Below are 11,863 nucleotides of genomic sequence, written 5' to 3' on the forward strand. Positions count from 1 at the left end.
TTTTTTTTTTCGTTTTTTTTTTGTTAAAAAAACTTATAGAAGCACACATTTGTACCTCATCTTTTAACAAGCAGTGTTACCTGTAGTGGTCATAGACTACAGGTCACATAATACAAGTAATTATACTAAACAATATTGTGGAAGTAGTTGAACTAAAATACACATCAAAACATTTTATGGTTCATAAATGATTAGAATTATTCTGTCCATAATGTTTTGATATTCAATTCTGTTCATTCTAGAAGAGCAACCGTGCCCATCATAAACAGTTCATGGACTACATAAACTTTAAATCAAAAGAAAGACAGTCCTTTAGCTGTGGTTTAAAGAGACGACTAAAACAAGAACAGAGACAAGTTCAGGTTATGTGGCTTAACTATTTGTGTCATGTATACAAGACAATGGTTGCAGGGACAGTTATTGTTTAATCAGTGGACCCATTTAGTGTTTAACTTTCAGCACAACAAATATATAATTTATATAATTAAATATATAAATATATAATTTACAGAAAACTCATTCTGTTTTTATTTATCTAGATAAACATAGGACTGATGGTGCCAAATGGAAGTGATTTAAAACCTGTAAGAGGGAAACATTCCCATTATTTATAGACCCTCTGGTAGCAGCGCCTGATCTGCTGAAACTAGCTGTCCAGAAAATGAGAACATTTAACAAGGACATGGATGAAGGACCATATATCCTTTTGTATCCAGATTGCTCAGAGGTGGTCAATGTGCCTGGGACAGAAAGGCCATTCGGATTGGCTGAATATAAAAAGGAAATAGGAAAGGCATATTGCAGGATCTCTTTTTTATATGCCTATAAATAGACTTTAGAAGAGGTTAGTGGATCTGATGATTTTAGCACTTTTACATATTTCACAGTGCTGTGACATACTGTACATAATAATGTTTCCTTTAACTGCAGTGGATGTTAGCTCAGAATCAGACTCAGATTCTGAAATTCTTGTTACAAGAAAGAGCACAATTGAATTCAATCAGGCTGACACTGTGGTGAACTAACATAAAACAAATAATTTAGGAAAGCAATATACTGAATGGCCGTATTAATTATCTTAACCAGAGCTGTTCTGTGCATAATGCTTGCCAATATTTTGGTTCAACAGAGGCTAGCTACTTAGTAACGTTTGTAGTTGAGTTTGAAAATACGTTCCTGCATTGTACAGTGGAACCTCGGGTCACAACCGTAATTCGTTCGAAAACTCTGGTCGTAACCTGATTGGGTCGTGACCCAAAGTAATTTCCCCCATAGTATTGTATGTAAATACAATTAATCCGTTCCAGACTGTACAAACTGTATGTAAATATATATTTTTAAAGATTTTTAAGCACAAAAATAGTTAAACTATGGAATGCACAGCATAATAGTAAACTAAAATGTAAAAACATTGAATAACACTCAGAAAACCTTGAACAGAGAAAAGTAACATTGCAAGAATTGTGCTATTGCCTTATGAACTGTTCGCTGTAAACACTTTTTTTTTAATGAGTTTAAGTACTGGGAAAAACATGAACATTTGAAAAATCCGTAATTTAATAATTAACCAAGAAAAGGAACATTGTAACAATGCACGCTACGAACCGATCGATGTAAACAGAAGTGAAATGGAGGTTAAAATCCAATAGAAAAAAGTCTTCATTAAATACAACGCTTGAATCAGTCTGTTTAAAAACAAGCCTGGTGCATTCTTTAACTGCCTTCTTGGCCTTACGCAGCCAGCCCTCTATCTCTCTCTCACTTGCTCGCGCTCTCTCTCTTTCGCTCGCTCGCTCTCTCTTTCGCGTATCTCCCTCTCTCTCTCGCTTGCTCGGTCTGTACTAACCAGAAGGGAAACTGGCTTGTTCATCACCTGAGTGTGTGGTCGTGAACAGATGCAAAAGTTTGGCGAACTTCTTGGTCGTAACCCGATTTGTAAGTGGTCCAAGACGTTCATGAACCGAGGTTCCACTGTACTTGGACAAACAGTAGGATTTACATTTTAAATGGCATTTGGTGTTACAAATGTGAATCATTTTGATTCTTGTTCAGCCGATTTATTTGTCAGAAATACTAGCAACTTGCCATGTTTCACCAGGCAACATTTCACTGATAAGTATTTATGTAGTAAGAGAAGAATAATATAGGCTGTATAAAATTGTTCAGAATTTTATGCTTTTTCCCTCAGGTTTTTGAAGCCTGTAACCAAAGTACACCCAAACACAAACTAGAAGATGTAGTGTAAGTACTAGTTTGCAAATGTAAGTAATTTGTAAGCTGGTAATGTGATCAAATCACATGTTTACGACAGACCCTGGAGTTTATGTTGAGACCAGAGTTTTTGCTCTAAATATATGAAGTTGTAAATGATGTAAGAATATTGTGAAAGCAAAATTATCTAGATTATTGTAACGTTCCTTTTTAATTCCATGATACTTTGTTGCACTAAAGTAGTAATTTTAACATGTTTCAGAGATGCATCCAGACATTCATCAGCAATTCAAGCTGGACAGGTATTTAACCAAATGTTACCTCATAATATTTTTTTCTTTCAGTTTTGTTTTGTGTTGGACATTTAAGTTCACCATGTCACTTTATTTTTCAGATAGTAATATCTGATACTGATGATACTCTGGATTTACCTGAATACAATGTGACTAAGTCCACCTACTACAGGTAAGCAAAAAAATTGACAACATGTGATTATTCCCTTGGTAGATGTTTTTAGATTAGATGAAAAATAAACTGGCAAGATGTTTCTAAAATATCTGTAGAATGGTTAACTTACCAAAAATACTTTTACTTAGGTTGGAAATTACTTAAGAAGAATGTTTTAGTGTAAAATGGGTGGGGTTGTCTTTTAACATAGGAATGGTAATTTCTTTACAGTAAATATACAAACCTTTATGCACCATGTGCTGAAAAAGAGGATTCAGTAAATTCCTGTAAATTTGGGGAATTTATCAGACACAACCATGTAAGCTGGCAGTTATTGACAATAGCAATAGGTTTTCGCTGTGCACTTAATGGTAAAAGATTGAATTACTTCTGTGATAATATATGAAAGAAGCCCTTTACTGCACATCAGTGTTGTGCAAAAAATAGAAAACTGTGTACTGTCTGGCATTTCACAAATGTAACTCAGTCTTGTGTAATTCTAGAGAGGAGGTAAACATTACACTACCTGATATCATTGCAAACCTTTCGCAAAATATTGATCATGGAAGTGTTAGCCGGTTCAACATTGCAAGGTCAAATGTTTGGGATGGAGCAGTCTGAGGTTTCAGGCGTGCAACATATTCAGAAACCTGTGTGATATGCTGGTCAGATTTACTGATGATGCTGGTGTTTTTGAGGATGGAATTGATACAGGTGGACCAAGACAAGAGTATCTAACTGAACTATTGAACCATCTTAAAGACTGACCAATTTTTGATGGACCAACAGGAAAACGTTACTTAGTCTACAACGCAAATGGTATTTATACATAGTGTTAAGATGTGTGACTTGTAATTATATATCACATTACTGATATGGTTTGTTACTTGAACTGTTCCAGAGATATTTAGCAACAACATGCTTAGGTTTGTCTTGATTTTAATGCATCATGAAATATATTTTAATTTTTCCAAAAGTAGTTGGTAAATATGTGTGGAACAGTAGAAATAACATTAAAAGCAATTTGGAATTGTGGTTCGAATTGTAAATCACCCAAAATTCTAAAATATGAATGATTTTCATTCACAGCTCTCAGGGATGAGTACTACTTGGCAGGAAAGATGATTGCTTTATCAGATGTGCATGGAAGCCCATGTCCGCATTTCCTCTTGGAAGATCTTGTACTGTATCTTGAAGGCCAGCTATTATTCAAGGCAACAGTGAATGATGTAACTGAAAAAGAAATAAAGAAAGCTTTGCGAGAGGTAGGAAAAGCATAATGCTATTGTAGGGCAGGGTTGATTTATTAGTTTCTGCAATGCTTTGAGAAAATCATTACTTCCTTTATAACATACACAGAGTAATGCATTTTTGTTCTGTGATTGTACAAGATATAGGGTTAAACTAGATAAGTAACTGAACAGAAATTTATGAGATAACTGTGTATACTTGTATAAGCCCCTTTTTTGTGTTTTAGGTGTTTTAGATTGACCATGCTGCTTCTGTCAAAGCTCTGCGAGAATGTACTTTAAAACATAGCACAATGTTACAGACAGCTGGTTGTCTGAGATATGTGGCTACTCTTGAAGAAAAGAGAACAATTGTCGGACTACCTCCGATGGTATATTATCGACCATAACTCATGTGTAATTGACAGGTACCATCATATCCTAGTCTTTCAATTTTTGTAAGTTACATTGCCATGTTCAAAACAAACATGATGTCGGTCTGCAATTCAGTTGTTAACAAGCAACTTACAACTACTGCATTATTAGTGAAGGACAGTTCCAATAATTGTCAACATATATTATTTCAAAAAGGGTTTTTGGTGATGAGTCAGGGTCAAAAATGTTTTAGTCGATAGTGATTTTAGGGAAACATTCTGGTCCTTTTGCAGTTTCCTGTCTCATTTCAACAGTAGTACATGGGGGCAGCATGCTGTTCAAGCCTTCAAACCATCTAAAATAAGTGATCTAAAAGCAGAAACTCAAAGGCTATAAGAGCATACCCCATTGACTCATGTTTAAAGGGAAAATGCAAAAGCAACCTTAAGTTTCTCTAATATGACCCAATACAATAACACATTTTTGACTCTTGTCAGCAGCAGAAAAATCTTAAAATCATAGATGCTGAAAATTACTGGAGTAATCATGTTTTTAATATACTGTCCATACACATACACTGCAATATAGTCCTAATAACAGTGTAACAATGTATTTTGTACTTTTTAGATTTAAAAATTGTCTTTCAGCTCTTCCGTTTTTGACTGCACTGCAGCAGCACCCTTCTTTGATGATGCCTGTCCTGTGCCACTCAGAAAGAAGGTCAACTGCTCTCGAACTTGAGGGGCTTTTCAAACCTGATCTCAGTCCATCAGGGAGCAAGAGGAGACTCGGACAAGGACAAACAATAGGCTACTGGGCTGACGGTCTCCTTGATTATTAAGGCTTCCAAAGTAGATTGCATAATTATTTTACAAATAGTTGAAAATAATACTTAACAATATGCCAAGATGTGCATGAACAATTCTGTTTCCTTACAGAAGGTCATGCTGCTGTTCGCATGGAAGATGTTTTCATGTTTGCAACTGGGCTAACTTCACTTCCCCTGTCGGGATTGGAACCGCTGCTGAGGATTGAGTTCCTGGGTGATTCACTATTCCCCATGGCAAACACATGTTCAAACACAATGAAATTACCACTGCTGGATTCATACAATGTGTTTAAATCATATATGGATTTTGGAATGCAAAAATCTCCAGGGTTTGGCCGTTTTTAAATGTGGATAGGTGTGTGCTTTAAATCACTGCAGCTAGAGAACTTTCATCCATCTGCACTGGTGGACACACTTTTGCATTATTATCATTTCATTTTGTAATACTAGGGGGCTCCGCCCCTGCTTGCTTCGCTCGCCTAACCCCGAGTTTTGTTTACCGGATCAATTAAAAAAAATTATTAGTTTCATGGGAATTGTTACATATGCATTATTTTCACTTTTATTTTAAACCTTTTGTAAAAACAATACTTTATTTCCATCCCCGGGCGTGGTTACATCTCTTTCTCGCAGGACGTATAACGCTGCTCGAGTTGTGAAGGGGGTGCAGCTGAATGCACGCTAAGGAGATGCCGTTGGATCATCTGCTGTCTTTCTGCTGCTGGCGAGCTGCCCGATCATTTCAAAGCCTGCACAACAGCTGTCCTTTTGCCACTTCACATCTCTGTCGCTTCCATTGTGAAGCGGGTGGGGTGGTGGTGAGGGTTAGTTTGGCTGAACGCACGCTAAGGAGAAGCATTCTGATCATCGGCAGCCTTTTTGCTGCTGGCGAACTGTGTGTTTTGCTTGTCCCTTGTTATTGTTTTAAGAGCTGGGAGGACATGAAGTGTCTCCGCCAATGCTAGGTTAGATGTCCATGGACTTGTTTTAAATGATGTCTCACTGCCTTGTCTGGCATGACGTTGTAAACACAATACTTGTCCTTTATTTCTGGACCTGGGTGTGCTTAAATCTCTGTCTTAGGACGTATAATGCTGCTTGTTTCGTCGTAATGAACGTATGCTAAGGAGGTGCCGTCACGCTGCTATCAGTCCTCCGTGCTGTACTCCATCTCTCTCAATCGGACCTAACAGTCACTTAAAACAAAGAAGGCTTCAACCTGGCTGGGACACTACAATACTTTCGAATTTTACTGCTTTCATATTCTTTACCTTTCTCTGCACGTGTATTGCGCCATCGTTTTGTTTGAGCCTTTCGAATTCCACTGCTTTCATAATCTCTTATCTGCCTTTTTTTTTCACCAGTGCTTTTGGATCTCTTTTCTCTGCGCTGCTCTTTCTTCTTCTTTCGGTGACGTTTCATCTAGAACGCATTGTCCTTATACGCTTTATATGTGCTTAGAGCATAGGATCTGTGTGTGCTAGGTGCCTTTACATAACTGGGTGTTATTTGATATTGTTTGCGTCTTGTGGGTCTTTTAAGTGTCTTCCTAGAACTTCAGAGAAGATCATGTATCGTCGCCCAGCTTTTCTTTCCAGGATTTTTTTTTTTATAATAGAGAGATAACTCTGCTGCATTTGTATATTTGAGATTTTGAAGAAAACACATGTTTGAATACTGTTTATTTAAGCTACAACTGAAGATGTTTTAATGTGTTCTTGTATATATTATGTTACATTTGGACAGTTTCATCAAATCCTGAGATCTGAAAGAGAGATGTCCTGGTAATAAAGCCAAATCAAAAGTACTTAAAATTAAACATGTATTTTTGATACTTAAATAATAGTGTAATAAATATTTTATACTTTGCCTTACTTTTACATCACTTTATTTTATTTCAAACTTATTTCAAATTTAGGGCAGATGTGGAAGTTTTTCCAGTAAAATTTAAAATTCATGGACAGCACAAGTTACTCTTCACACGCTTGAGACACTATTTCATTAATGTGTAAATTATTAGATCTGTAGTACACAGAACAAAATATAATTGAGCAATTTCTTTAAGACATATGTACAGTTCTGATGCAGACACCCAGTTCTCTGGCTTCTGTAGGCGACTGTGCTCCATAACAAAGTCCAAGTACTCCTGCATGTTCAGGTCACCACATGAATGCATTGGCTGATTTGATTCAGGGAAATTATCCAGATCTGTACATTCAATCCTAAATCCACAGTCTCTAGAGCCAAATCTAGACTGAGAAATGGATGTGAGTTATAGCATTTATTTACATTTAAGCTACAAAGAAAACAAAGTTACTGGGAAATGATAATCCAGTACCTGTGTGGTAAGTAGTACAGTTCATTGGGCACTCCTCCAGGACATGACACAGTTGTAAAAGGGTGAATCCGGTGACTGTTCCACAGAGTCATGCATTCATCCAGGTCCTTCTGTACGACATCCTTGAAGCAAAATCTTAGCAAGCACTGATGTTCACGACTTCCATTAAAGTGTCCTGCATCTCTGAGGTCTGCAAATAACTACATCCAGAATTGAGACCTATATAAATAACTGGGTTAAACTTAATATTAATTCTTCCATTTCCTTAAGCATATCAGTTTATTTACACTTGTGTATCAAGAGATGATATCAAGATAAAGAAAACAAATGTTTACAAGAGACCAGTGATAGGGTACGTTACTTTTAAAATTAACTTAGTCACGTTCCTCATTACTTTACAAAAAAATTTACCAAATATGTTTTATAGTTACTTATAAACTTTAATGCATTACAAACCATGGTTTTTGTATCTCTTACTTTAAGGAAAAAAGCGCAAAGAAAATCATGAAGTGGCCTTCAAAGAAAATAAAATAGGGACACAGTGAGAGAAAAAAAGCTCGAAATGCACTTTAATCTTCAAAGTGTTCAGAGTTGCAGCAGGTGGTGGATTTGTTGCAGTTACTGTACCTTGAAGATCACCATGGAACTGAGGAGGAATGTCTGGAGGATGTCTCGCCTCTGTGGGAAGACCTGGCACAACAACTTACCCGGCTGGACAAAAGAGTCTGCTAGGTTGCTGAAAGTGCGCTCGGGTGCGAGGATGCCTTGCGGGCTCGGATTAGCAGCTCCCAGGAGGAAATGAAGGAATATATAAATGAGCAAATTAAACTCCTGGGGTGGGAAATTGTGTTGTGCCTCCAGAGGTGAGATCAACGATGGCAACAATCTCTTCAGGGGGAAGTCTGAAGGAGTCTGCAGAATTTGTGTCAGTCACCCTTCCATTCCACACCTCATGGGTCTTGGGGTGTGAATAACTTTCCAAGTTGGGAGCTCAGTATAATATCCATGATGTCCTCAACTTTGTGGAAGGGGAAGACAAGCTGTGATCCAAGGTGCAACTACCTTTGCAATCCATCCAGGACTGCAACCCGAGGTTAGCTGGGGGCCTAAGAGAGGTTGTGGGGTCTGTGTAAGACTTGGTGAAAGTGGGCTCGCAAGTGGACGGGACTGGGAAAACTCTATAAAGCGTACTGGAATAAAGTGCAAGCCAGTGCATGAGAAACCCAGTCCCACAAACCCTAGCGGGCCAAGCCTTACCGGTCAGAAACTGATTTCACCATTATGCAAGCAAGTCTGTCCCTCCTGATCATCCCAGTGAAGCTGCGGGGGTAGAAGGTGGATATGGGAAGCCATCACACCTTAATGCAATACGAAGATTTTGGAAGAAGATTAGCCTACCGTCAGACAATTTAACATCTGCCCCGTCTGTCTGATTCTTATTGGCAGATAGGAGTAAACACATGACCCTGGGCAAAGTCCCCTTGAGGTACAGTTTACTCTCTACCACCTGGGAGATGGAGACCTATGTCCCGTTACTCCTTGGGCTGGATTCTTTGACCACCTTAGTGATGACCATCCATCTTAGTCCCAGGGGGTATACGATGCTAGGGGAAGGGGTATGCAAATTCATTCATAAATCAAAAGATCATCGGGGTCATGATTCATTGGTTTCTACACAGCAGTGAGGAGTGATGCAAGAACCTTGGCGGCAGCCCCAGTGGAGGAACAGCCCAAAGAGGTAAGGCTAGTGTTGTAGAAATGGGCTGAGGTGTGGTCTGAAAAACTAAGAGTAGCCCATGGGGTTACCCAAGAGATCCACACCTCAGATGAACTTCCACAGAAGAGGGGCATTATTAAAGAACATCTGAACCTAATGCTTGCTGAGAGAATAATCAAGCCATCTTCCTCCTACTGGGCATCCCCTGTAGTCCTTGTGGAGAATACAGATGACACTTATCGTTTCTGTGTGGACTAAAGGGGCGTTAATGCAAAGATGAGCCTGGACGGTTATCCAGTGCCCCTGGTTCACGAGATTCTGGAGTCACTGCGTGAAGCCACAGTTTTCAGCAAATTGGACCTCCGCAGTGGCTAATGGCAGGTGCCAATGGACGAGGGGAGTAAAAGAAGACCGCAGTCATCACCCCTGAAGGCTTGTTCCAATTTAAAGTCACGCCATTTTGGCTGAAGAATGCTGGCGCCAAGTACTGAGGGGGTTGATAGGCAAGATTTGTTTTATATATATTGACGATGTCATTGTTTACTCCCTTTCTATTAAACAACATCTCTAGAACTTGGATACCATCTTCCAGCGATTCCATCAAGTGCAAACACTAAAAAATGTACCTTCACCCAATCCCACATCCGCTTCCTTGGGCACATTCTTTCATCAGAGGGGGTTGCTGTTGATCCCGAGAACTACCCCATGCCCACAGATTTAAAAAGTTGTTACGATTCCTTGGGTTAGTGGGGTGGTATCACAAGTTCATCCTCAGGTTGGCCGATATAGCAGCTACCTTGAATTACCTGAGAAAAAAAAATGTCCTGTGGGAATGGATGAAGAAGTGCCAGGATGGGGTGGAGTAACTTATGATCCACCTTCAAAAGCAACCCATTCTGGCCCAGCCAGATCCACAGTTCACATTCCAGGTACAGACTGATGCCAGCAACCTGGGGCTCAGCACCATGCTCACTCAAAACGTCAACAATGCAGAGCATGTCATCGCGTATGCCTCTACAGCATTTCACTGCACTGAGCTAAATTACTCGACGGCTGAGAAGGAATGTCTGACCATCATGTGGGCTGTGGAAAAATGGAGACACTGTCTGGAGGGGGTTGATTTTGAAATGTACACGGACCATCAGGCTCTGTCTTGGGTGTTTAACCACCCGAAGACCTCCTTTTGTCTAACCAGGTGGGTACTCTGTCTCTGTGGTGTAGTGGGTTCACAGCTCAAGTCAAAAAGGCCACTTTTTAAAATAAATCGCTGCACTTGCAGCTTAGAGAGGGGGCGTGGTATGTGTGGCTGGAGCGGTTCCCGCATGATTCGTGTTGCGGATGGTCCTCACCTAAGTACACAGGTGAGGAGTTGTCCGCATCCGTAATTGATGCTGGGAACTGCCAATTGCCACAACTAATCCACGTCCCCATAATAAACAGAAGTGCGAAGTGGCTAGGGAAGAGAGAAAAAAACGAACGGAGGTTGAAGGAGAGAAGGCAGGAAGTAGGGAGGAGAAAGCCGGTGCATGAGTAAGCGAGTGAGCGAAGGTGCTCGTGGTTGAGAACACCTGCAGCTGAACGGTGAGCCTGGGTGTTTGGCCGGCACCCCAGGAGCAGTCGGTAGTTGTCATACCCGCTGAGCATTATTGAGGAGCGGGAGTGACCGGAAGGAGGATGGCTTGCTGCATAAAGCCGGGAAGGTAGCAGGAGTCGGAACTTGGGCTCCCCAGTGACCAGGGCGGTCATGCTGGGGCTTTCACATCCCAAGTCACGGTCAGGTGAAGCCCACCAGAGGCAGGGATCGGCAAGGCAAACAGACCAGTGGTAGAAGGCAGAAAGAAGGTCAGCTGCAGGTAGGCTGGCTACCCTTGGTGTATAGACTGGACGGGAGATGCAGGGGAATCACCAGTAGAAAGGCACCGGGATTTGTTTAAAAAAAAAAAATTAAAAAAATCATGGTTTTAACCTTGTTTTTTAAGGATTAATTTATTGTTTTTAACCTCCACTTATCACTAGTTTTTATGGATTATTTATTTAATGACTTATCTGATGCACTGCACTTTCATTTTGACACTTATTTTTGATTTTGTTTAAATAAAAGCTCTTGGCACTTTTTGCACCATCCCCTTGCTTCATTGTTTGTGCCTCACTGTCCATCATTACCGATGGTGTCGGGTTCAGAGCTCCCAGAAGCAAGACAGGAGCATGGAGCGGAACCTGCATCGTTGCAGCCTCCAGAACTTTACTTTCAAGGTGACCTATCGGAAGGGATGTGGCAATATCATGCTTGATGATCTGTCCAGGGCACCAGAGCCACTGGGGGTGATGTGTTTGGCAGAGGCAAAGAAGATGGTCCTCCCCTCTGCCAAAAAGCCTGCAAGATCTGGCTCAAGCACAAGCAGCCAGTCTATTCTGCCAAAACATCAGGGATTGGAGCAGCAGCGCACCGACCTGGTGGACTTCGTGGACCTCCAGGGCGTTCTGTACAGGACTGTTCATTCCTCCCTTGGGGGTCTACAACACCAACTAGTGGTCCCAGAGGTGCTCACCCCTGACTTCCTGGACTATTACCATGACAGCCCTTTGAGTGGTCACCTTGGAAGGACGAAGACTCTGTTGAAGATCTTGGAAAGACGTCTGCCACCTAACTTGTCAGAAGATCAAAAACCCACCTGGTAAACCAGCAGGATTGCCTTAATTGACGATCGCTGATGGAC

General features: G+C 40.4%; 1 pseudogene; it reads left to right on the forward strand.

Moving 5' to 3' along the window:
* Positions 1-272: 272 nt before the first annotated feature.
* LOC120523505 lies at positions 273-5,647 on the forward strand (annotated as a pseudogene).
* Positions 5,648-11,863: the final 6,216 nt, after the last annotated feature.

The sequence above is a fragment of the Polypterus senegalus genome, chromosome 2 (assembly GCF_016835505.1).
Source record: "Polypterus senegalus isolate Bchr_013 chromosome 2, ASM1683550v1, whole genome shotgun sequence".
Classification (NCBI taxonomy): domain Eukaryota; kingdom Metazoa; phylum Chordata; class Cladistia; order Polypteriformes; family Polypteridae; genus Polypterus; species Polypterus senegalus.